This window comes from Sciurus carolinensis, chromosome 2, assembly GCF_902686445.1.
Source record: "Sciurus carolinensis chromosome 2, mSciCar1.2, whole genome shotgun sequence".
Classification (NCBI taxonomy): domain Eukaryota; kingdom Metazoa; phylum Chordata; class Mammalia; order Rodentia; family Sciuridae; genus Sciurus; species Sciurus carolinensis.
Window position 1 is genome coordinate 127,387,497 of NC_062214.1, and position 27,644 is coordinate 127,415,140.

General features: G+C 41.1%; 1 protein-coding gene across 2 annotated transcripts in view; it reads right to left on the reverse strand.

Annotated features, from left to right (window-relative positions):
• Positions 1-27,644, reverse strand: part of Stxbp6 (syntaxin binding protein 6) — a 241,840-nt gene that overhangs the window by 213,576 nt on the left and 620 nt on the right. Inside the window, exon 2 of one of the 2 annotated variants that reach the window (XM_047542045.1) lies at positions 4,408-4,487. The exons of the other annotated variant lie outside the window; for it this stretch is intronic. The gene's annotated coding sequence lies outside the window, so the exon portion shown is untranslated. The remainder of the gene's footprint in view (positions 1-4,407; positions 4,488-27,644) is intronic. 2 annotated transcript variants of the gene reach the window in all.

Consider the following 27,644-nt stretch of genomic DNA (forward strand, 5'->3'; position numbering starts at 1 on the left):
GAACAATAAATGTAAAGGAAAATTTAGCACCACATTTGATTTGGTTTTGGCTCCATGGAGCTTAAAAAAAAAAGGATGAGATAGGTGAGATAAGGAGAAAGAGGAAGAAAGGTGTTAGTACTGGAAAAAGCAAAGGGTTCCTGGGACAGAATAAGGAGGAAGCCCTAGAGAAAGCAGAGGGAACTGCCGAGTTGGCAGCAAAGCATCTCTAGGCCATAAAACACTCCATTGTGTGGCAGGTATCCTGGGTGCTGAGGGATGGGCAATCTTTCCTAGTCATCCGCAGCCTGGAAGCATAGGCACTCCTGCCCCATGCTCTGTCATTCACTAATCTTTTTCAGAATCAGTAACAAGTAGAGTATCAGTAACAAGCAGCTGTATCTAAAAGACTACATGCTTAAATTCCTTTTTTCTTCTTCTTTTTGATTGTAGATTTCTGCCTCCAGATTACTTAGTGAAGATTTTTATCACAACCTTCAGATGTTTTGAGATGATTAGATTTAGTATCTTATAAAACCCAAGTGGTTCCCCCCCCTTGATGAATCTCCCTCTCAAGTATAAGAAAAGCTGGCTTGAATGCCTTGCCATTCAGAGAAGTATTTTTTGAGCCCAGATTATTGCATATAAACTACAGACTGGTAGGGGCTTATTTGGCTTCAGTTGCTGCCAAGCCCAATACGCACTGCACATGACAACAGATGTCTGTAACAGAGCTTCCTACTTACTCTTCTTCCAAAGCTCATCACAGTGAGAGCCACCAGGGAGTCAGTTAAACTTGGCCTGTTCTTGAAGGTTTTGATTGTACTGTCAGCTACCTTCACAAGCAATATGCCCATGTAAGGCAAAAATGAGGACCAAATTATTCCAGCAACTGAAGATTCTATGAACTCAAGAAGCTTAAATGAATTACATTTTCTGCAGTAACATAAAGTGATTAAAGACATATCTTTCCAGATTAAAAAAAATTATTACACCCAGTATATATTTCAGAAGCAGAGAGATGGGCCTGAATCCATTTACATGAACTCTTCCAAGTGAATTTCCATTGAAATCAAAGGTAAGGTTTAGAGGAAATGGAAAAATCTGGTCTCATATAATAGCCAACCCAAACACCTCACCTGAACCCTGGCCAAAATCTTCCTCTCCTCCCCAATCCTGCAATCAGCGTGGGTGATCTCAATAACCAAATCCACTGACACTCTGATCTCTGGTCTCCACTACCTCATATGCAAGGACCCTCTCCTCCCCTCCACCAGAGTCACCCATCACCCAAACATCCCAACCCGCCACTCAAAACCTCAGCTTCGGCTACCCTCTTGAAACCTGCTTCACTGTGAGCAACCATGTGGGCCTCATCAGAAGTTCCATTTCACGTCCATTCCTCCTTACCTTCCTTTCTAAAGGCCATCACTCTGATAACCCACTTTCCATGACATCGTTACCAAGTGCCCTAGACTTACTTGCTCACCCTCTTTTTGTCCTCCCACTTCTGCCCAAACTCCAGTCTTAGGTGATGCCACCTGCAGCCATCTGTACCGACAGTGGAGCACCTGGGCACTGGAGAAAGTCACACACGGGCAGCAGTGAGTGTCACTCAACATTCATGAGTAACAACTGTAAACGAGTCCTCAGTAATGCAGGCAAGCCCACCACATTTCTCTCACCAACACATTCTCTCACCCTCCTCCACTGTTATGTCACTTTCAAGCCTCTGCAGCCCAGCTGACATCCATGCCACCGCCCACATTCTCAGATGGCTTTGCCACCTAAAAGAGAAATGGAAGCCACCACGCAGAGCAACTTCCTGTTATCAACTGCCTGACATCTGTGCCAACCTTCATCCTCTTCCCTCTCATTGCATCCTGCTCCCTCCTTGCATCTAAACAGCTCCACTTGGCCTTGAGATTCCACTGCATCCTTCTCTGGTTCACGTGAACAATTGTCCCTTTTGTCTCCTTTTTTAATTTAATTAACTTCTCCTTTTCAGCCAGATCCTTCCCATGGGCACTTTAAGTACTCAAGTCCTGCTTCAGAGCACTCCAGCTCTCCCTCACATGTGGCCAGCTACTTCACGGTGTTTCTTCTTCCCTTCGGAGGAAAAACAAACATTGTTCTCCTTGGGTGTCTCCATTTTTTTTACCTCCTATTTGTTTTTGACCCATCCTCACCTGGCATGGCCCCATCACTCTCTGAAATAGCTCCAGTTTAGGTCTATAATGACCTCTTTGTTTCCAAATTAAAAACAGATTTTTTTTCCATTTTTTTAAATATTTTATACCTCAACAGTACAGCAATGCTTTTGATTCCTCCCTGAAACACCCCTTACCTTGGCCTCCACCAACATTTTCCTTCCTGTGGTCATGGTTCCCTTCTTTTAACAAATTTGTCTTCCTCCTTATTCTGTGGGAGTCAGACTCCTCTATGCATGAGCCTAGGCTCTCTTATCTTTTCACTCTAGACAAGGGATCAAAAAGCCCAACTATCAATAGCAGCAAGCAAATAACACAATTGAGTGACACAAAGTTGACTCTCATTTTCCTCTCAGCTCCACAATTTAAAACAGCAGAATCAGCAGGATAACTGACATCAGAACCTGGGCATCAGGTAAGGTGACAATAGAGAGTGGTATTAGCTACAATAAATAGGCACCAACACTCCTACTAGAACAACAATTAATTACTTAGCTCTAGGCCAAAGTCCTCCTTTCTATGTGAAAAATAGCAATTTGTAAATCTTGGCGATTACACTCTTTCTAGTGCAAATGAAAGAACTTCTGGTTCAAACTGGTTTATACAAAAGGAGAATTTACTGGCTTCTTTAACTGAAGGGCCTACAGTGTAGCTTGGGTTTAATCAATGGGATCAGGACCAGTTCTCTATCTGGGTTCTACTTCCTTGTCCCCATTCTCAGATAAGCTCTGTCTCCCCTGGGGTGGAAGCTGCTGTGCCTCTAGTCCACATCCGCTAGCTTTAAGCAGAAACCAATAAATTTTCTCTTCCTGGAGCCCCCAGTACTCTCAAAATTCTCATTGGACCAACACTGATGATAAGCTCACTGTTGAACCCACACTGTGGCTTGGTGACTTGGGGTGGGGGTGATTAGGCACTCCTGGGTCACCTACTGCATTTGTAATCAGAGATGGAACTTTCCCTGAGGCATAATGTCTGAGACTGGAGGAGAACGGATTTCTCAAAAGAAAACTAGGGTGTTGCTACCAGAAGAGAAAATATATTCTGGGCAGCCAAAAAGCCATAAACATAAGCTACAGCAACTCATTCAAATATTTTAAAAACATTACACAGGCCAAATAAAACAGGTTTTCTGGCTGAAGGTGGCTTGTCAACCTCTAGTTCCAAGCCTCTTGTTTCCTAGGTGATTCTCACCCAAGATCGGACCTTCATCTACCATCTCTACACCAAATATGCCACATTTTTATCTCTGACTCACAAATTCAGCTGCCTCCTCAACATCTTCACTTGGATGCTTCAAACTCATCTCAAATTCAAGTTGTCCAAAATAAAATTCAGATCTTCCCATCCTCCCGCCTCCTACCGGAAGCTGGCCTTCCTCAGAGTTCTTATTGCAAGGGGAGAGGGAAAGGGGATTAAATTTTCTCTGCATTAAATTCTCTCTGAAAAAGCAGTTTTAAACAGGGAGTCATAAAACACAGTCCTAACCTGAATGCTGGCACTACAAGTTGCCAAAAAGTATTTTAAGACCTTCAGCAAGGAAACTGGAAACTTTTGACAGAATACCAAGAAGGCAAATAACTATTTCACTTATAAACAAGTGGGGAACCATTAAGATATTCTCTTCTATAATTATTAACTATGGTTTCAACTTGGTGAAATTACAACCTACTCAGTGTAATATCAAATGAGGAAGCATTTTACTATGACTGTACCATGAACCACAGACAGGTTTTTATCTACCCTTTGGAGTAGGACCAGTATTACTCAGGGATTGTTTGAAAAGAAAAGAAAAAAATCTTTCAGGAAGTCAACTGTAAAACTCTATTGTAATATTTGTTACTTTAAATAATCAAGAAAGATATTTGGAATCTTAATTCATGTAACCTTGCAATTTCCATTTTCCATTTCTTTCCCATTTATTTTTAAGATACGTAAAGTTTCACCACAACAAATTCAAATGAGAGAAAGATTGTCAAAAGATGTTCAAAGGTACTTTTGCTCGTATGGCAGTAGAGCAAGTTTACTAGCAAACATGTAATTTAATCCTGACAACAACCTGGAAAATTCGCAAATATTACCATATTTCAGAAAACCTAAGAAATCACATGCTGTAAGATGCACCATTATTTTATGCACCACTACATTGGGGGGAAAAACATCAGAGATTAAACCATAACAAACAATGTACTATGAAACACATGTTGTTGGCACATACCTATAATCCCAGTTACTTAGAAGCTAAGGCAGGAGGATCACAAGTTCAAGTTCAGCCTTGGCAATATAAGGAGACTCTGCCTTGAAATTTAAAAACGAAACAAAACAAAAGAAAAAAAACCTTATTTTAAGATACATTAAAACAAACAAAAACATACATCTCAGAATCTGTGAAAAACATTATCTGAAGCCTCCCTTCACAGAGAAAAAACCAGAGGCTCATGGGTTTACTCAAAGTTAGAGTTAATAAATTTGAAGAGTGGATTGAGTCTATGCAATATGCATTCTGATCTATTTCTTCTCGGTCCAGCTACGAAGTCTGCATGGTCTCCAGAGCAGCTTCTGGGCCCCAGAAGCTCTTCTGATACAAAGGTTGGAAAGGAAAATCATAAATTTCAATAAATGCTTTTAAACTGTCATGGATTCTAAGACTGAGATAACTTAGAACTTGACTTTTCTCTAACTCCTAGACAGCCTAGAAATACCACTAGTGCAAATACTCTACCAGGTGTGTAAGAAAACAACTGCATCATTAAATTCACTGCTAACTCAGTAGGGGACAGGTTGACACAAAAACTTAGAGTTGACTATTAGTTTTAAATGTGAGTCACAAGATGATTTGTACTTATGAATTGCCATTACCAAGTCTCTCATCAAGGGACAAGTTTCTTCTGCAATAAACTATGTCCATTTAATGATTTTTTTGTTTTTTTGTTTCAAAAATACCCATTTGGAAAGGTTCCATGTTATACCTAACTGCTACATAAATTAAGGCAAAGCAGATGTGTAAGGCTAATAGTTCTAATCAGTACACGCAGGCAGCTTTTTGATTTCAACATCCAACATTCATTTAAAAAAAAAAAAAATCTGTTGCAAAAGCCAAGAAACATACTGTATGGAATCTGAACCAGATTGATAGGCCTGATTCACAACAAGGCTCTTTTTATTTAAAACTAATTGGTAATAAGTACATGTGAGATATTTAATAATGAAAATAATATTCCCTCTGTGTTTTCAAAGGTTCCTTTTTCCTAGACCTTCATAGATGGCTCTGGAGGAGAAATGGTCTAGCAAATTCTCAGTGATACCTAATGTTGAATCTGCCTTTGTCAAAGGCACATCAAATGGAATACCCTAAGTCCTCATGATGCTGGCAGTCTGTCTGATCAATGGGTCTACAGGTGAAAGATGTGCAGGTGATTACTTATAAGCATTCTTAGTAACTGAGCAACTTATTAAAACCTTTTGACATCATGTCCAAGCAGCAATGAATTAGGACACCTACTACAGCCAGTTTCTCAATATGACCTTAAAGAAGTCACATCTCTGAACTTGTATCCTTACTTGTTGTCTACCCAGGGCTATCACAAAAGAAATTAAGGCAAGAGAAAGTCATTTACAAGCTCAAAAGTCCTACATAAAGTAAAGGATCACTAGAACTACTAGCAAAAAGACTTGTTGCTTAGAATATTGAAATGACTTCCTTTTGGGGTCCCTGAAGATGAAGTCAGAAGACTCTAAAATGCAAATCCAATTGGTCCATTCCCAGGCCAAGACTCCTTATTGCAAGGATTAATCCTCAACTATTAGAATGGTAGATAGATACAGGTCTGAGAAACTGGTTCCTCTGTAGCCTTATCTCCAACTTCACTTTTAAAAGACCATTGCAAATATATAGTTGCACCTGATCACATTCTCTTCCACACTTCTTTGCCCCTGCATTTTTTTGTTTTTGTTTTTACAGAGTTTCTGGCTGTGGTTATCTTACCACACTCAGGATGCCACAGACTACTATGAAAGCACTTTTATGTTATCATAAGGTTTTGAATTTCTGCAGGGAAAGGAGAGCCAATGTCTTGGTCTCATCACTAGTATAAATCCCAACCTACAGCAATTCAATAAATGTTCCTGGAATGACAGGCAAGGGAGATCTTTATTTGTACACCACTAGGAGATAGATGGTGCCAAGCAGAGAATTCCAAGGAAAAGTTTTCAAATATGAAATGGTTTAGAGGTCCTAATAAATATACTATTGGTCTACATCACTTATTCAAGTCCCTTAAAGTCAGATGTGTTTTGGAATTCAGAATTTTTGACATTTTAGAAAGTAATATGGTACAAACACCTTTTGCTCCTAGTAAAGCGTAAGTCAGCATCCCATACTCAAACACAGCGATAATGCTACAGGCAAATTTAAAAATAATGCCACTAAATGAGATAAGTGAAGAATATAAACAGACTCACATTCATTCACATCAGATATTACTATCAAATGAGTTATCAGAGCTTTCCAAGTATTTTAGGTTTGGGAATTAGAGACTGGATGGTGCATCCATACCACCTAATTTGAGTGTACAGCTATTTCATGCCCCTTTTCTTTTTTTGCTGAGGAAGTCACTACAGCAGGACTGACCCATGTTTAGGCAGCAAATAAAAAGTAACCGCACGTCCCAAAAGCAACAGGTTATAAAGTACTCCAAAAAGATGGGGTTCAGAGGCACAAATAAATGGTCATCAACATTGGCAATTACAGTAACCTCTTAGAAGAGTAAAAGAAAATATTTTTTAAAATTTCTAGGACTTAACACTGTAGAACTAGGCAAGAAAAGCAGTGAGACACAGAGCAGAAAAGAAAGAAAGAAAGAATGAATGAATGAATGAATGACTACATGCATGCATAAATATTGTTAGGAACTAACTCCCATCACTGATCTCTAAATGGTTCTCCACTGGTGGGGAAAGAATTGTACATATACAAACAAGAGCACTCATAAACTAAAATGAGCTGTCCCAGACCAACCTGACTTGTTTCCATATCAAAATAGAACTAGCTATGCATAGATATTAAATATATTATTTTAAACACACAGGACTCCTATGTGATACCTCGTGTGAAAAATTTCTTTTAAAATCACATGCTAACAGGTGGAAAGTTTTTCCTAAGAAACTGGTAGGTATTCTCCTTTCTGAAAACAAGCATAGCACTATCTAATTAGGGAGAGGAAAGAGAAGACAGAATTCCATTTCAAATGAATCCCAACACCTGGACACCCCACGAATCTACATGGGAGAATTCTGTCTCTGAACATGTATGACAGGTATCACAAGGTTCTATCACACACTGCAAGCCAATAACATCAACAGCTACCATTTACCCTACTGAGCCCTCACTGCACACAAGTCAGGAGCTGAGCACTTATTGAGTCTCAGTGTATCCTCACATTAATAACAGAACCTACCTCATAAGGTTATCATTCTATTTTCCATATAAGGAATGGATCTTTCCATTAAGACCCAGAACTTTTAAAAGGAAAGCCAAATGACTAAAACATCTCTTGCCATCTACTTGATTTCTACCCTGGAAAAAACTAAAAAAGGAAACAGCTTGGTTCCTGCTCATTCTCCCTAACAACACTCTCATCCCCTGTTATACATCTTCTTCAGTAAGTGCAGGGCAGAAACAACTCTCTTGTCCACCCTTAAAGCCTCCCCTCATGGCCTAGCTACTACATGTGTTCTCCGCCCCCACCCCAGTCCTCCTGTGGGCCCCACACATCCATCCCCTTTTGGATACTAAAGCATATATCAGGTACCACACAAGAGATCCAGAATGTCCAAGTCACTATGTCATTCCTCAGATTTTCAGTTTGGAAATGTGAGCAAATAATCATACTTGAGAATAAGTACAGAAGCAGCACTGTTCAACTCTGTCCCAGGCGGAAGTTCAATGATCACGGATGACCAAGAGGTGATGACCCTTCGCTGGGTCTGAAGAATGCTAAAATGGTAGAAAGTGGATGAGGAGGTTACTTCACAGCCTCCAGAATCCTATCAAACGACCACTGGGAGATGAAGCTGAGAAAGGGATGGAGCAGGTGGATAAGCTGGAGTAGGAAAGGTGAACAGTTCCGTTCTCCAAAGTCCAGTCCTCCATGCCCATCTGACTGTAGCACCCAGGACAGCACCCTGCCCTGCCAGCTGGGGAGAAGCCAGCTGGGCTGCCAAGGTGCTCCTGAACTCAGAGAGAGTCTGGTCACTGCTTTCCCACCACAGTTTCCAACTCTGTTCCTGACACTCTTATTCTTACCATGAGTCCGGTGGACTCAATAACTAGTCTCTTGCCCTTTTGAGGAAGCCGATATCTGCCAAATTAATTCGGACTCTAAGACCTTGAGTTGAGGGCAGGACACCATTCCCAAGGGTTCTTCGTTCTAGAGGTTGGTACAGAAAACAACACAATTGCTGAACTGGGCAAGCAAGTAAGAGAACTGATTTTTAAGCAGACCACTTTTCACGGGAGACAGCTAGATCACAGATCACATTCCATACAGCTTCTAAAGCCACCTCAACACCCGCACAGTCAAGACCGACACAGTTGCTGGATCCTCCTTCCTCCTGCTAGGCTATGGTCTACGTGTAGCTGACTCACAGACTCCCACCTCCTCTTTAAAAGAAAGAACAAAATCCTGTTGCTGTATAACATGATCTTTACTTTTAATTAAGGAGGATTGAAATGAACTGTTATGAGAATTTCCTGACACCCCAGATGACAATTAATTAGGCACATCCTGATTTCCTATATAAACCCAGAATGAAAAATTGTGAGTTCAAGGACTCATCCCTCATAAAGACCAAGCTGACAGAGAAAGAACAGTACATTTCAACACAAATTCAATCTCCTCCTGTTGGAAGTTGGGTCAAACCAGACATAAAATATTGGGACATGTCAATACTATTTAGTCATACTTACAAATAACACTGCCAGATCCAATAAATATTATTTATAGAGCTACAAATTTTTATATTACTTTCAGAACAAGATAAAACCATTGTTTGGTTCTCCCCTCATACTGAACTAATTAAAGCTCTGGTTATCAGAAAGCAAGGAATCAACATCTCAGAGAGTGATCTGAAACTGATTGGATTTTAGAATGAAGAGTCTTAGAAACATTTTAAACTTCTAGAAAATCAGAGTGAGCTGAAGAATGAAGAGATGGCAGTTGAGTTCTGAGTTTACTAATGAGTCGTGGTAGAAACCATACAGCTTCAGTTTCCTCCTCTCTGAAACAGAGATGGGAAGAAAGGTGGGAGGCTGGGAGAAAGAGAAAACAAAAGGGTTAACTGGATATATAAGGACTTTCCTGTTCAAAAACAATGAACTTGACACACCAAATGGATCCTTTCCAGAAAGGGACAAATTCCTTATTTCAATTTTAAAAATACAAGCTTTCTTAAAATCAAAGGAAAAAAGATAGAGAGCAATAAATCTGCTTTAGTCGTCTTAGTACAAGCTTCTATCTTTATGCAAATGTCAGTTCATGAAATAAGAATGACTAAGCATACAAAATATTTTGAAACATACCTATGTGTATCTCCCAAGACTTTTTTTTTTACTTAGCTCTATACATCCTAATACACAGGACATACAAGGATATTTGGCATGTGCTATTATTTCCCATTATCTCTAGTTAATTTTAGAGGGTAACCTATTTATCATTAACATGCTTATGACAACAGACCAACACAATAGAGTGAAATATCTCAAGGTCACTCCTGGACTCTAAGAAAGAACCTAAAAAATGTCCTGCTTCCAACTAAGGGATGAAATGGACAATGGTATGTATCACTGAGTTCAAGATAATGTGAAGAATGGAAAAGACAGAATAAATACAATGCTTGTTTGTTGTTGTTGTTGTTTTGTTTTGTTCTTTTGAAACAGGCCTTTGTTAAGTTGCCCAGGCTGGCCTTGAACTTGCCATCCTCTTGCCTCTGCCTCCGGAGGAACTGGAATTACAGTTATGCCTCCACACCGGCTTAGAATAAATACAGTGCTAAAGACAGAAATGCATTATCACTTCAGAATATTTGAAGTGACAGAGATGGAGAAAAATAAACAGGACTGATATGTAGAAACGCTTAAGACGACAAAGGCGAATTAGAGGAAAACAGACCATCCACAGGCAAATCATTTTGAACAAGGTCCCTACCACGCAAAAGCATTCTGGAAGCACTGTTGGAGCAGACCAAGGTTAGGAAATCCTTTGTCCTCAGCACACTCTAACTCTGAGGACCTGAAATCTGAACACCCCAGGACCTGAAATCTAAAACAATCTTGATAAAAAAGAAACTGGATCTCACCTCCCTTTCACTTGCCTCTCCCTCAGCCTTCAGAGTGACATCAACTAAAACTCACCCACTGGCTCATTTACAGAAGGAAGAAACAACAAATATTTATAAATGTAAAATAAATAATGGTCTTTACTGCATTTGGGCAAAAAAAAAAAAAAAAAAGGAATACAGACATTTACTTATGTATGCAATTACCTGTGCAGGACAGCAACCTCATTTGCCAAGAGCCAACTGTCATCCTGGGGCCTGTGCCCTCTGAGCAACAGCGCCCACTTGTGGTGAGGAGGACTGGGGGGCGGGGGGAGGAAGCACAGATTGACAGACTCCAAATAAAACCCTTCATATTTCACAAAGTTACCAAATAGAATCCTCCAAGCCACCCCAGAAGGCTGGTGTTACCAGGATCATCTACAGATGGAGACACTAAGGATCAGAAGGACCAAGTCTAGAATGAATGGAAAAATAAAGATTCCAAGTGCTGAGAGATTCACACTGACTCAGAAATGCTCCCTGAACAGAAGGCACAACTCTCTAAGGCTAAATGCCTTTGGGCCTGGACTCCCACTCTAGCACTTTTCTCCAGCCACATTAACTGGCACACAGCTGCTCTGCCCGCAAGCACACATGGCATCTTTCTATAGAAACCCCTCCTGCTCAAACATTAAACAAAGGCTGAGCACTACCATGGGTTAACTGTGAGGGTGTACATGTGAATGAGAAAAACACCTATCAAACAGCCTCTGGACTACTTGCTGAGACACGCCCACATCCATGGAACAGCACTGCGTTGTGCAATCACACAAGATAGAAGCCAAGGAGCCATCTCTGGTGCCTCCCTCCCTTTCACCCCAGACTTCTAACCCACCACCACATCCGGTCACATCACTTCTCTTTCTCTCCATTTTACCATCTTGATCAGGCTATCATCATTTCTTCCTAACTACTAGATAAATTTCTAAGCTGACCCATTCATATCTCCTTTTGGACCCCCTACAATTCATGCATCCATTCACTGTAATGCAACAAAAGTGGAACATGTCAATCTGACCACTTCAAATTTGTGACAGAAACACTTGTGACTCTCAAGGAAAGACTCTCTCTCATACCCATTATACTCTCCACTCCCAGCCACAAGTGCCTGCTCATATCCCCCATTCATACCAAGGTCCCTTCCACCACAGGGTCTTTGCATATTCTGCCACTTTTGGAAAGTCATCTTCTTTCTCTTTAACTCCTACTTATATTTCAGATCTCAGCTCTTCATCATCTCTAAGAAAGTCACCCATATTTCCCTGACCAAGCCAAAACTCCTCAAACATGTACTAACATGGAGCATTTACAACAATGATCATGCAACATTCTGTGTAATTATTTCTATATTTCTAAATACAGTTCCTTTCTAAAGGAGCTATAGAAGCAGAAATCTTGCCTGGCTTTGGTCATACACAATAGGTGCTTTTGCTGAGTGAATTAAATGACAGACAAAAATTTGATATAAAAAATTGTTTAAAGTACCCTGAGAAATATGCAGATTAAATGGTCCTGCAGGATATCATATTGATTGATTGATTGACATTCTAGGGATTGAACCCAGGGCCTCTTCCACTGAGCTATATCCCCAGCCCCCCGTGGGATTTTAAACCAGACTTCTTGCCTTACACAGAGGTGCTTCCTGAGGGCTCTCAGGGTTTCTTCCCCCAGCTTGGCACTGTGACATGTGCCAAGTGCACAAGGTGAGGGGAATTATAATATCCATATCTGTCCTTCCTCCTTTCCCAAGCAGGGACAGGAAACAGAATAGAAAAGAAGTGGGGCTCTACATATGAGCTTGGCCTTGTATGTTTTACTTTTGATAAAGGCAGGGGGAAGAGGTGTTGGGAATACTCACAAACCTACCAGGAGAGCTGTTCCAAGTAAAATTGCTCCCTAGAACCTTCTAAAACTTCACAATACCATCTCTCTCCATGAAAGCCTTAGAAGGATATATATATAGGTCAGAACCTTATATGAAGCCAAATTATCTTTCCCTCCTCCTTTAAATATCAGTGGAAGTCTTTCTTCTTCAAAAGTTTGTTTCTTCTCAAAATCCACCATGATTAATTTCCCTATTCCTTGCTGAGTATATCTTAAACACAGGAGTTACCCATATTGACATACTTCCTATGAATAAGTGTCTGATCTTCACTCTTTTGATATCCAATTTGTCAGGGATAGCCCCAGATTCTGAGCACACTCTCCATTTGCTCACTGCTTCCACACAGCACAGTGTGGTAGTCAGGAACTTGAATTTGGGAGTCACATGATGGGCTGTGTGACTCTGGGACCAAGGGAAAACCTCTCTGAGACTTGACTTCTGATTCTGTAAAAAGAGACTAATTAGATCACATAAATGAGAGAATCAAAAGAACCCACAAAGTGTCCTTAGTGCAGTGCCATATGTGCACCATAGGTGCACAACTATTTGCTATTAATAAAATTAATACTACATTGAGGAAAACTCAGGTATTGACTGGAATGAGTTCCTTATTCCCAAACCAAGAGGCCTATTAAAAGTTTAGAAAACTCCTCAGGAAAAAGAACCATAGACAGAGTACCTGTAAGGTAGCCCGACTGATCTACAGGGAAACAGTGTGTGCACTGTACCTCTGCCAAAGCCGATGGAGGAACCTGACCTACATCCTGGTTACATATTCAGGAACTAGTCATTAGTTACACCCACTCAAAAAATAAGGACATGGGCGGTCCTTTACTACTTCCAACACAATGTATAGCTTGTGTTTACTCAGTGCACCGTAAAATTCAAAACACTAAGCGCTATTTACACGTTACTTTCTTTTGGCAGGAGTTGAGTAATAAAGTCAGAATGTCCACCAGCCAAGTTCAACCTGACATGCACAGTCTGCATTCACATATAGGATAATATAATCTGAGAGGGCAAAGAGTTTAGATGACCTCACCAGGCACTCACAGCCATGGAGACTGCTCCTCCTAAGTAACACCCAGCTCTTCACACCTGTTCTGGAATCCTGCACAGGAATTAAACATGGCATGAAAATGACTATCTTACCAGGGAAGTTTTCATAAAAGTGTCCTTGCATTTTTTTCTTAGGTGCCTCACTTTATCCAGTGAAAATGAATGAAATCCATAGGAAATGTGGATATCTGATTACCCAGGACCCAGTATTCTGCTCTGACCACCAATGTTGTGCAGGATTAAAGGTGCTAAAAATAGAGGAACCACCATTTGAATAAGCTATTCTATTGCAGAACCTCGACAGAAGTCCAGAGGCTTCTTTGCTAACACTCTTAGTCAGAAACACAGCTTGTAGCTCTGCATCCTATGGACTCGGAATTTAGACAACATTCCCAGACTCACTGAAGAAGGTCAGACCGCTGGAGTCCCTGATCCAGACAGGGAGAGAAGAGCTCAGGATGGTCAAGTGTCCTCACTTGTCTTTCCTGGGGCCTTCCCATCTCTGGGGCACAAGGACCATGGCTATCTGAAAGCAATCTGTCCACTGCATTCTTTTCATGAATAATTTCTGAAAGTCTTCACTACATACCAATGACATTAACCCCCTGTGTCTCAGGGAAGAGTAACTAGTGATTTGCTTTGAAGATAAAAATTCAGCAGTACTCTGCTTCTATCGTCAGATTTTATATAACTACCCATCCAGAAAAAGACGATTTTCGATACAGAATACAATTTCTAACAGTGACATTATTCATCAACATCACCTGAAGGTTTTCTGGGTGGCTATTTGCCAGTCAGGAAGAAAAAGAAGCAAATAAAGCAAGACGAACAAGTTGGCCCACAGGTTGGCCGGAGATTGAAACACCCTAAGGAGCACCCACAAACAACTGGGCGCAGGAATCGTGCCTGGGAAGAATCAGTGTGTCCTGAGGCTGGACGCGGGCCATGCAGCACTGGTCCAGGGGAGCCCCAGTCAGCACTGGCCTGGAGAGTTCTAGGACGCTGTAACAGGACAGGGTGGAAACCAGACTTCACTGTCCACTCTTCTGACTGCAACAGAGTTTGGCAATTCCTTTAACATTTGTCAGAGAAGGGACAGTGTTACAGTTTGGATCTTAAATGTTCCTCAAAAGCTCATGTGAAGGGTTGGAACCCCGCTGAGGACACTATTGAGAAGCTTTAAGATGTGGGGCCGAGCTGGAGCAAGTTAAGTCACTTCAAGGGTAATGGCCTTGAAGGGTACCCCAAGCTCTTCCTTTCTCTCTTTTCTCCTTCTTGTTCTTCATGCAGTGAGCAGCTTTGCTCCACCATGACCTCTCCACCATCAGATCTGCCCCACCACAGGCCCTAAGCAATGGAGCCAAGCAGCCATGGACTGAAATCTCTGAAATCATGAGTTGAAATCAATCTTTCCTCCTGCAAAGTTGTTTATCACAGGTATTTTGTCGCAGTATAGAATGCTGACCAACACGGGCAGGATGGGGAAAAGGAACAGGTAATAACATCTTGGTTCAATTCCTAAACCTTATTCTCTTTCTTTTTTCTAAACCTCTAACTTTGCATCATAAAAGGAGAATACTCCAAATGGTAAGCACATCATAGGTTATTGTACAGATTAAAAGAGACCATAAAACAGTGCCTTATTCTGCCCTGTTTGTCTTCACACCCAAAAAGGAAGTTCTCTCTCTTTATTGACAAGTGTTATATTAAAAAAAAAAAATGCTCTGTTTTCTTTTTAAGTCACTTATGAAGTATCTTCCTTATTCATGGGGCTGGGCTCTGAGAGGTGTTTTGCTATTTCCCCTAAATCATATATAGGCTCAATGGTCATTTCGGAACCAAATAAAAGTATTCAAAAGAATACACACCCAAAGTGATTCCAAAGATGTTTTCAGTATTATTTTTGCTATCTTCTAGAATAACTTCTTCAAAAAACAAACTTAGCTTCTTCAAAAAACAAACTTACCTAGAGATTTAAAAATTTTAAGCTTTTGAGTCATCTTATAACTTGACAATTTCCCAGGCCACATGCCCTGGCTCAAACTTTTCCAGAAGTTTCTTTGACACAGGGTTTTATGATGCTACATATCATTCACTGTCCTCCTCCCCCAGAACATTTGAGACTATAGTAGGTTTGGTGACAGGTAACTCCCTTGATCGTAGATTTTAACATTTTTCATAAATGTCCCAAGGAACTCCCAATTAAAAAAAAAAAAAAGTAGTACCAAGGAAGGAAGGAAAGAAGAGTGGAAAGAAAACACATCACAAAAGAGATCCAAATTGCCATTATACACATGCCAAGATGCTAAACGTCAACTGGTGATAAGAGAAATGTAAATCAAAACCATAATGATATGCCCCTGTACAAACATCAGGATGACTAAAATTAAAAGGCTTATCAACTAAGTGTTGGCAAGAATGTGGAGCAATGGATCTCTAACGGAAATCTAGTAGGAGTATGATGACCATACTGGAAAATGGGCTGGAGCTACTAAAGGTGAACTTGTTCACATCTTGGGATGTGACAGCTGCATGCACACACACAAAATTTCACAGTAGCATTATTCTACTGGACTTGGAAATAATTCAAACATCAACTATCAGTGATTGTGGTATATTCAAATGCAGGGATATTATCCAACAATGAAAATGCACAAACTGCTGCCTGCACAATGTAGATGAAACTCACAGACAAAATCAGGGGAGGGCATCAGACATTCAAATGCCAAGAAGTAGAAAATAAAGCTGTGGGTAGGAAGGTCTGGGGTGGGGATGAGGGAGCTGGTGGCTCAAGGAAACAAAACTTCAGTTAGATACAAGAAGTAAGTTTAGAAGATTTATTGCAAGCACCACATGGTGATTATAGTTACTAACAATTTATTGTACACCTGAAAATTGTTACTGAGTAGATGCCAAGTGTTTTCACCACAAATAGATGTGAGGTAATACGCGTTAATTAGTTTGATTTAGTCATTTCTCAATGTATACAATGTATATAAAAATATCAGGCATACATACAATAAATGTATGCTATTTTTACTTGCCAATTAAACACAAAATTAAGAAGTCAGAGATAAAGGATACAAGAGTATAAACTCATTTACATAAATACTCCATATTAGCCCAAAGTGATTTGTGGTATGAGAAGCCAGTACAGTGGCCTACATGGAAGAGCAAGTGACTAAAAGGGGGCACAGGGGAGGTTCTGCTGCTTTCTTGCTTGATCTGCATTAAGAGTAAATAGCTCTGCTTATTGATGCTTATTGAATGGAAACTCAATGAACTGTACCCATGTAATCTGTATCTGTTTCTGTGTGCATGCTTTAATTTTAAAAACTTTTTAAAAGCATATCCATCTAGGTGCAAACTTTGCACACTATTTAAATTGTCCACAGGCATACACTGATTTAAACAAGTGGGCCTCATATAAAGAGTAGTAAATACCAAGTCATGCTCCAACCCTCGGGCCTGCTCTCAACTCTGTCACTTGCAGCTTTGATTCTGAGAGAGCTTGACACATCTATTTAAAAAAGAAAAAAAAAATGCCTGGGCGATTATAAGAATCAAAGGAGGTACTAGGAAAGTACTCTGTAAACCATAAATTGGTATCCCAGTATTTGTTCTGCAAGGTCGACACAAAGCTCAGCTGATGGAGTGAAGAGTAAGGAGAACCTGAGGAGGCCCAGGAGAGTTTGTGGAACTCTAGGGGTTACTGCTGAGGGTCTGCAGGTCAGTAGCACAGGTTGTTTGTGAAATTTCATTTAAACTCAAACAGGAAATTGTAATACTTTTTGCTCTTAACAGCTTTAACCACCAGAGCCCCCTATAATAAGCTTTTCCATCATAAGGAGCAAGACTTTCAGGCACACTCCTTATCTTTGAAGTACCAAATTTCCTTTACTCTCAGCTCTCTCTCATTGTCTTTGGCTTCTTTTTTATTGTCCTCATGCAATTTCCACTTTCTTGGTGTATGTCTCTCTGACTGTCCTGTGTTTCTCTCTGGATTCCAGGTGAGGAACTAGGCCTTATTCAGACAAGAGGGAACTTGGAATACCAGGCCTGTCTCTCCACAAACTCAGGGCTCCTCCAGCCTTAAGTGCTAAAGGCTAACACTTAACATTTACTGGACAACTTTTATAACACGAAATGCCAGGCCCCACCCCAGACCCAGGGAATCAAAATCTGCATCTTAACTGGTTATCCAGGTGATTCATAGATACATAAAAGTCTGAGAAACACAGACCTGGGATCACAGCCTTGCCTAGGTAATGGAATTCATTCTAAAAGCCCCTGTCCTAACTCCAAGTCTGGGGTATATGAATGAACCATGATCTTCTGCTTGTTACTCTTTTTTAAAAACTCAAGTTACATTTCCCTGGAACTTGGGAGTGCACAGAAAGCAGGCAGGGGATAAGAGAGATAGAAGGGAAGATGGAAAGACATATTTGGTATCATTTCTTTGTCTCATTTCTTCTCTTAAGAAGCAGGTTCGATAATGTTGAGAGGTGAAGTAGAAGGAAATGGGAATCTACTGAGGCTGCTACACAGTACTGTGGGAACTTAGATCACAGAATCAATAGTTATGAGGTGCTTAGCATGTACCATGTTAGCATATAATCTATAATTTAAATGTTAAATAATAAAAACAATATTCGAATGGAAAGAACAATAGACTAGATGGTAAAGAGGAATCCCAGGAGACAAGCAACTGTCTAGCTCAACATACTTTTATTGATTCTCTACCCTATGCCATTAGTGTATAGCTTGTATTCTCAGGGATTTAAAAAAAAAAGAAAAACAATGAAGACCCCCGGTTTTGAAGGAGTTCACAGTACAGTGGTGTTGGAGAACAAAAGCTGTTCCTAGAGAAGGTGTCTGATGCCTGGTGTGGTGGTGCACACCTACAATCCCAGTGGCTCAGGAGGCTGAGGCTGGAGGATCACAAGTTCAAAGCCAGACTCAGCAACTTAGAGAGGCCCTAAGCAACTCAGTGAGACCCTGTCTCTAAATAAAAACGGTGGGGAGAAGGCTGGAGATGTGACTCAGTGGTTGAGTGCCCCTGGATTCAATCCCTGGTACCAAAAATAAAAAAGTGTCTCAGTTTAGGATTCCTTGCTTCTTTTATAAAAAATCAAGTGTTAGACCAGTGCATGGCTGGCAATGTCAGAAAAGAATATGAAAGTCTCATTTCTCATTTTCCAGTAAATGAAATTGGGAGAAATGTCCACATTATTAGCTTTGAGCTCTTTATGTAAGTACCAATCTCTCCTCAAGGTAGACCATTTTTTAAATTATTATTATAGTTGTATAAGGATTTAATTTTTAAAGAACTTACTTCAGGAACAACCAAGTTTATACTCCTGGCTCCTTGACAGCAGCAGGACAGCTTCCTTATTGCTATTTAATGATAGGGTAGATTAAATTCTTCAAGAATAACATTAACTTCACAACCACTAGGTACTGCTGGCTTTCACCTTAGCTTGTGAGGCAACAAATTCCCAAGCAGTCTAAAAACAAAGGCATCTCACCAACATATATACGTCTGACCGACTGTGGTCCCCAGCAGTTAAGGAGGTGAATAGACTAAAGCATACATCACCACCCATTCAGAATCGGGAATTCCCAGCTCCAAAGGATTTCTCCCATCCCAGTGATGCCCAGTATATTAGGCTTCATCCCAAATATCATACTTCAATTATTTCATGTTGGTGTACCATTGGTTTAAATGCTCAGCCCTGGCATGGTAACAAAGTGAAAACCCCTTATCTTCAAGTCATCAGACATTAAAGACCCAAATCCACCAATCCTTAACAGAGTTGAACAAGAACCTGGAATGGCTGACCATGCTGGTGCATACCAGCTACTCAGGATGCTGACTGAGGAAAGGGAATTGCAAGTTCAAGACCAGCCTGGGCAGTTTAGTGAGACCATGTCTCAAAATAAAAAGGGGGAAGTGTAGCTTGACAGGTGTTAGAGGGCATGCCTAACATGTGTGAAATCCCAGGCTCAATCCCTAGGACTGCACTGGGGTGGGATGGCAGGGGAGGTGAGCATGGTACAGGAACCTCACAGGGTAGATTTAACATCTTTAGGAAAGCAATGAATTTCAGGCTGTGAAGACTGGAAACTAGTGTACTTACTGCATTTGTGGCTTTATTAGTTTAAGTCTTAAAAACTATTCATATATATTGGTTCCCAAAAGAAAGTGAAAGGGATCTGTCAACTTAATTGAAACGTAAACACAATCTTTTACTTCCTCCCACTTCAAATTACAAAGCAGAGAGAAACAGAACAAAAGTTAACAAGTCACCAACTCACCTGTATAACCTCATGAGGGCATAATTATCTTACCCAGTACTATGGAGTCATAATGCATTCTTTTAGTGCCAGTAATGCCCTGATGCCAACCCCATAAGGCTGGCTGGTCAGTTGGGAGGCAGCATTAATAGTCCCAAATAGTCACAGAGGAAGCTGAAGTTCCTGAGGACAAGTAGTACAGGTTCAAGGCACGAGACATGCAATGCCAAGTATTAGTTCCCAGTTCTTCCTCTTCATTGCTCTCCATTGACCTAAATCAATTTAACCTTTCCAGAGTTAATGGACTCAATAAGGAAGGTAAACTAAAAATTTCTCAGATTTTTAGAAGACAATAGTAAACTATATGCAAACTCAATCCTAGTAACTTTCACTGAAATTGCTAATGAAGCTCAATGGTTTGCATTTTAGCTCCCTTTAATTCCTCTCACCCTGGTGAGAGAGAAATGTCAATGAGTGAGGGCCACAGCAGAATAGGCAAGGATGGGCAAACACTACCACACCAGGAACTGTGGCACCAACTGAGCTGCTCATGGATGGCCTCTGATCCAAAGAAACCACTCCATGGAAGCAGACTAGACATGCAACACCTTGGCTAAAAATGCTCCCGACTCAGCTGAGACTACCACCAAGACTTCACCAAAATGCTGGTAATTTGAAGACCAATAAGCAAATTAATTTTGCCCTGAGGACTAGGATTCATATCCCCTTCTTCTGTACCTCTCCCCACACCAACCCCACCCACACAAACTGAAAACCTCTTTCCCTTGGCAGTCTTCCATGTATATTTTCCTGTAGCTCTCACCATGAAATTCTGGGCCCTTGTGGCAGGGAGAAGCCTGACCATTCCAGGCATATCATGCTAGGAACATATTTATAAACTCAGGTTTTCTCGATCTTCCAAAAAAGAAAACTATGGCCCAGATATTAACTAGCCAAGACCCCAAAGCAAATTAATTCACCAGGCATATAATTTGCTATAATCCCAGCAATTTGGGAGGCTGAAGCAGGAGGATCACAAGTTCAAGGCCAGCCTCAGCAATTTAGTGAGGCTCTTAGCATTGTAGTGAGACCCTGTCTCAAAATAAAAAACAAAAAGAGTTGGGGATGTGGTTCGGTGGTTAAGCTCCCCCCCACCCCCGGGGTTCAATCCCCAGGACCAAAAATAAATAAATAGTAAACCAAAGCAAATTAAAGGTGAAACCATGTTCCTATTCAGCTCTGTCCCTCTAAAAAGCCTTCTTCTCTATACTGGATTAGCCTCCACTAAAAGTGTGACCCATGAGTGGCAGCATCAACATTAATGGAGGCTTATTAGAACTGCAGAATCTCAGGACCCATCCCAGCCTACTGAAAGTGATTCAGCATTCTAACAAGATCCTCCATGATTTCTATAAATGGGCTGGAGAAGCACTGCCACAGGGCACTGCTAACGAGAGAAGAAGGGGTCATCACCCTACGGGGCCACTGTCTCGGCTTCAGCAGTGCTAAGCCTCACTCTGCATCCTGACTCTTACACCAGATACAATGATGCTCACACAGTGCTAAGGACCTGTAGACCCTGTGTGAATGTGGTCAGAGATTTAAAAATCCGGGAGGAGGGCAATCCTGACAGAGTTCCACAAACAAATTAGTAAATGACACTAAAATGTCTACCACAGTCAAATCTTAAGGGAGAAGCTAAGCATAAACTGCCCAGTCAGCATGCCCTCTGGTGGCTTACAACAAGGAAGCCTAAATATGGAATTAGTTTCCGGAGGGAAATCCAGAAACATGCGAATCTGAAGATCACAAGGCATTTGCCATGAAAACTATCCCACTGACTCAGGAACAAACAGGAACAAAACCCTTTTAATTCAGAGAAAAGACTTTTGGATTAGAGAGTCACAGGCGAACCCTAGAGCTCCCAAAGACAAACAGGGAGAAAGGAATAAGCCAGATATCCCCCTTCCAGGGAGCAGAAACCAACCCAAAACTGACACTCTGTCCATGGACTTCTCTTGTCACTTTGTTTTTACTCTCCCTTGGCCCCAGCCACGAACTTCATCCTATATTTTTTACTGAGATAAAATTCATACATCATGAAATTCACCTTTTTAATGTGTGCAACTCAATAGTTTTTAGCCAATTCACAAAATTGTGCAACCATGACCATCTAATTCTAGAACATTTTCATACCCATCTATGGTCACTCTCCATTTCTCCTTCTCAACTCCTGCCGACCAACACTATAGCATTCCTATTCTGGGCATTTTATAATGTAATCATACAATATGTGGCCTTTTGTGTCTAGCTGATTTCAGGCTTCATGCATGTTATAGCATAAATTCAAACCTACTTCTTTTTATGACTAATTGGTTTCCCATTGTATGGATATCCCACATTTTGTTTATTCATTGGTTGATGGACATTTGAGTCATTTCCATCTTTTTCCTATTAAGACCAATGCTCCTATGAGTATTCATTTACAAGTGTTCAATATGAATATGTTTTCAGTTCTCTTGAGTATATACATAGGAGTGGAATTGGTCTTTGTGAAGCAAATGTTTTCACATTTTGAGGAATTGCTGACCTGTTTTCCAAAGTAGTTACACATTTTACATTTACATCATCAACATACTATATAGGTTTCCAAATTTTCCTATATCTTTTCTTTTTTTCCAGTAGTAGGTATTGAACCCAGGGGCTTCACCCATGCTAGGCAAGTGCCCTACCACTGTGCTACATCCCAGCCCCTTTAATTTTGAGACAGGATATCGCTAAGCTGCCCAGGCAGGCCTCAAACTTGCAACCTCCTGCCTCAGTCTCAAGAGTAGCTGGGACACTGGCCTGAGCCTCCATGTGCCACCATGTACCTTGTTGCTCCTATGTCTTTTAAGCTCATAACCCTCCGGGTGGATGTGATATACTATCTCATTGTGGTTTTGATTTGCATTTCCCTGATGACTAAGGGTGCTGAGCATATTTTCACATGCTTCTTCAAAGAAATATCTATGCAAATCCTTTGCCTACTTTAAAATTGGGTTATTTGCCTTTTTATTGTTGAGTCGTAAGAGTTCTTTCTTTTTGCTCTTTTTTGAAACTCCAGTCAAGAGCCCTCTTCTTGGAAAGCTCTTCCCTCATCATCCAATATTCTTCAACTGAGCCTACCTCATAAGGAATCCCTATTTACTGGCCCCCTGTCATCTTTAAAAGGCCAGGAACACTGGCACTCTCCCTTTTGGAACCAGGCACCCACTGCTATCATCCAAGTGCTGTGCCTCCAACCCTGCTTATCCCCGAATGGCTGACCTGTCATCATGAGAACTCATCTGCTATTGCAGTGAATTTCCAGAATCCAGAAAGAACTTAACAACAGGTGCTCTGACCACCACCACAGAGTCACTAAGACACCTTGCTGGGCACAACTCTTTGTCTTACCTTCTTTGAAAATTATTTATATGCAGTCAAAACTACAAATATGCGTACTCTGGCTCCATGAAACCACCAGCCTAAAATGTTCTTTCTCTCTAGAAAAGTGACCCCATCACTTATGTTATCAGAGTCCAGTCCCTTTATGGAAACTTTCCTGGCTACTACCGTTTAAAATGTTTTTCTCTATTCTGGAAAAAAAATCACTATAGAGGTCATTAATCAACTACTATCTACAAAATGTCCCTATGTTTGAGGGATATACTAAGTGAAACTGGTTATTAACATAATAGAATTGTTAAGATGTGCTAATTCAATGATGAAGTCCTAAGATACACATATAACCTCAAAAATGTTCTGTGTACTGGGAAACATGGACTTAAATAAATATAACCAAGTTTTTATTGTTGATACTTCTCAGTCTTTGATATGATGATGTGCATTTGAGAATCTCTGTAAGAGGGAAAAATAATAGGCAGTGCTTCTCAAATTGATTTGCCCTTTACAAGAGCACACCTATTAGCACATATCCCAACAGCATTCTTCCAACATACTCTGGGAACCGCTGAGCTAATTCAATTGCTAGTCAATTCTATCAGCTGGGCAGCACTGAGTAGAAAACCATATTTTCTACTAGGGTAAGGAAATAAATTTACTTTAGGATTCCATCATTCAGCAGATACTCTAACACCCTAGGTTACAGAAAAAAAAATGTACCTGTGATCAGAGCGTTTAAGACACATCTGAATTTCTGAAATTGGAAAATACCGAAATGTGGGGGGAAAATGTATCTCAGAACCAAGCTACAGTAGCATACCCAGGGTATTTGTTTAAAAGCAGCCTCTAGGAAGTTTGAGAATAGTGTGCCAGGAATGGGCCTTGACTCTCTGTGAGCTGGTAACAACAGTCCAAAGTGACCAAAGAGAAATAAAATATCACAATGACTGTCCCACAACAGACTTATTACAGGGAGCAAAGATACCAGGGGATCACTGCTAATAAAAGTAAACAAAAGTGATAAGGAAAAAGGCTTCTCTCACACTGGAAAAAATCCCAGCAGCAAAAAGCAGGGGTAACACCCAAAATATAAACATCAAGTTATGGGAAGGAATTTTAAAACAGAAATGTTCCCTACTTAGGTTAAGTGGGAGAAACCATTTAAATGAGCTATCAGATCTGAAGAATTATGACCCAAAGGCTGTCCCTTCACTCAGTGCTGATTACTGTCAGGAAGGCAGGTTTAGCCTTGCAGTTTTATCTACTAAAACACTAAGTGGTACACTTGAATTTTTGAATAGGTTTCTGATTTACTGATAGGTTTCTCTAGTGCTAATCATTCCAACACTAAAACAAAGCACAAATGGAAAGTTGTGATAAAGCATGTTAAAATGCTGACTGACCTCCCCATTCACCTAGTTCATTTGGGTGCCACATGACATAAACCTTATTTCTTCCTTGGGATGTTATCTCAGGAACGCTCCTGACTCAAGCAGGCTCCCGAAGCCTTTCTGATGCAAAGCAGTTAAAACTCAAGGCTACAATCTAGGTCATAGCAAGTCCTGGCAACCCTGGATGGTTTTGGGGACAAGAAGATGTACTTGCAACTGGGTGGAATCCAAACAGTGCTTGAGTATAAGCTACTGACACTGCACAGCTGCCCCTGAATGCCTGCCTTCCTTCCCCTTGGAGAGAAAGAGGGTCTCAGTCACTACCAATCAATGCTACCATCCTCCAGCCAAGGCATGGAAGGCTTTTGCCAGGTTTGACCACTATGGGGCAACTGTAATGGAGTGCACTTCACACTCCCCAGGAGGCCTTCATTCAGGGAAGATACCACTAAGAATTCTTTCTAAATTTGCTCTCAAGTGATTTTACCTGGCCTTCAATCATAGGTTCAAACTGTCAGAACTATATGCAACCTTCTCTCCACAAATCTGAGAGTCTCAAAGAAAAAGGGAGTAGTTGTTGGATTTATCAATATAAGGGTCACCAATTTTGGTCTGACCCAAAAATGATCCAGAAACCAGAGACTAAGTATTTTAAAGTATTAAAAGAATGAGTAATCCTAGTTTTCTATAAAATTCATTTTGTTTCAAGAGCAATCAGAATCATCAAAATCGGAAAATGGTAAGTGACACAGGTACTGGAATACAACATTCTTAAAACAACTTTCTAAAGAAAACCTGTCTCACTCTATGTAAATTTATGATTACACAAATGGTATGCCTTTACGCCATGTACAAACAGAGAAACAACATGTATCCCATTTGTTTACAGTAAAATAATAAAAAAAAAAAGAAAATCTGTCTCTTTACATAAGAACTAAAATAATGAATTTCAGAACCATCTTCACCCCTATAAGTGATTCTAAAGGCATGGTCTCTGCCCTGGGAGCATTAGTATCATCTGAAACTTGTTAGAAAGGCAAACTGTCAGACCTTCATCCCAGACCTAGAGAATCAGAGACTCTGGGGGAGTATATAGCACAATAATCAGCAATCTAACAAGCCATCTAGAATATTTTGATACTCATCTGGAATCAGGGAAAATGCACATCTGGAGTGTCTCAGGAATTTGATTAAACCCTTATTAACTGAGGGACAATCTTTCCTGTCCTTGCCTCCAACAGGCATTGGCTTTAAATTTTACCGACTGATTTCACCAATGAGGAGTTGAATCCTTAGTTCCAGGCCACTATGAAACGCCAAGTCAGAGCTCTAGCCCAGGGTCTGCTGTCTTCTTTAGCAACCTTGACTCTCAAAGCAAGGCCTTGGTGACATGACAATTCTGGGACTCAGGACCATGAACGGTTTATAAGGCAATCCAGGTGGTCTCCTAATCTTATCTATACCATGCTGCCTCCCTCAGAGAAATATGAGATCTTAAGTTCCAAGCCTTAAAATCAAGAGAGGTGGAGTTGAGGAAAGGCAGGGAGTAAATAGCTACTTCCAAAGACAAGAGCAACCAAGTCCTTTTGTGAAGAGTGGTAGAGGGAGAAGACTTAGGTGTTTTGTTATAATTAAGGATTAATTAATTCAAAAAACTGAGTAAAGAGCTCAGAGGCAATACCTAAGACACGAATGGTGTTTTAAAGTTTTCTTAGCACTTCTCATTTTCATTATCTCACCCAACTCTCACAATAACCCTGCAATGGAGAGGGATAAGGCCATGATTATCCTCGTTTGACAGAAGAGAAAACTGAAGTTCAGAGTGGCTAATAATTTGTTCACCAGCCCTGACATCAGCTATAAAGTTGCAACTTGACCTCACTTCTATCTGATTCTAGAACCTGTTTAGTATATCCACCCTATGTGATTTCCACATCTGGAAATTCAACCCAAAGTGGACTGCCTCCAAGGAAAAAGCAAAGGAAAAAATCATTCAGCAGAAATGGTGGGCCTCTGAAACATGGCACTTGAGCAGTGTGTGGGTGCCCCTTTAAGAACTTAACACACAAACCCAACAGCCAAGGTGTTCAGCCAAAAAAGAAGGGAAAAAAAGAGGCATATTTCTAGCCTGCATAATCATTTCTGGACGGATTCCCACTAGCAGCCTCCGAGGCAACAGCGGCTCTCAGCCTGAGCTAAAGCTCCTCCACGCCCCCCCCTCCCTCCAGGGTTATGACAGCGTAGCTCTGACTCGTGCGCAGGCAAAACCCCAAAACTCAAAAACAAGAAGTGAAAAGAGTGGAGCCAGGAGAAATAGTGGGCATCCTCTACACCCTTGCAAACCGCCCAAATGCCAGTTCTAGAGTCCTCGGGGCGCCTAGAACTGGACCTTAATAGAAGATAGATTCAGTGAGACGTTCTGTGGACCCACTGGCCCTTTTTTCACACCCAGTCCCTGAGGAAGGTCAGAAACGGGAAAGGGTTCGTTATGAAGTCCTGGCCCAGAATCAAAGGCAGATACACCCCACACACCCTCTCCTAAGAACAGTATGTTTTTCTGAATTCTCTACCTGGTCCTCCAGTCCTATCCTCTACGATGATGAACGGGGTGGGGCGGTGGGTTGTCTTAAACCCAAGTTAAGGCAGGAGGAAAAATCCAGCCATTCAACTACTCCAGCCACGCTGCCCCGCCATGTGTGTGAGGCTAGATTCCGGTGCGCGCCGCAAGAGCGAATTCGGAACCCGGCGCCCTTGACTAGGTCTGAGGTTGGGAATGGGGCATCACCTGGTACTTAGCGCCCTGGGGGCAGAGAGCTGTGCCTATCAAAAGATTCCGTCTCAGTTTGGGCAGCAATGATTTTCCTAGAAGACGCCACAGTTCTCAACGATCTGGGTGATTCTCTGATTTTAGCCTGGGGTAAGAGGGCTCGCCCGAGGGGCGCAGTGACCCACGGAGTTCCCCACACTGGGAGCCTCCAGGCGGCAACCTCAGGGACCATACTACCTTGGGGACAGTAAGGA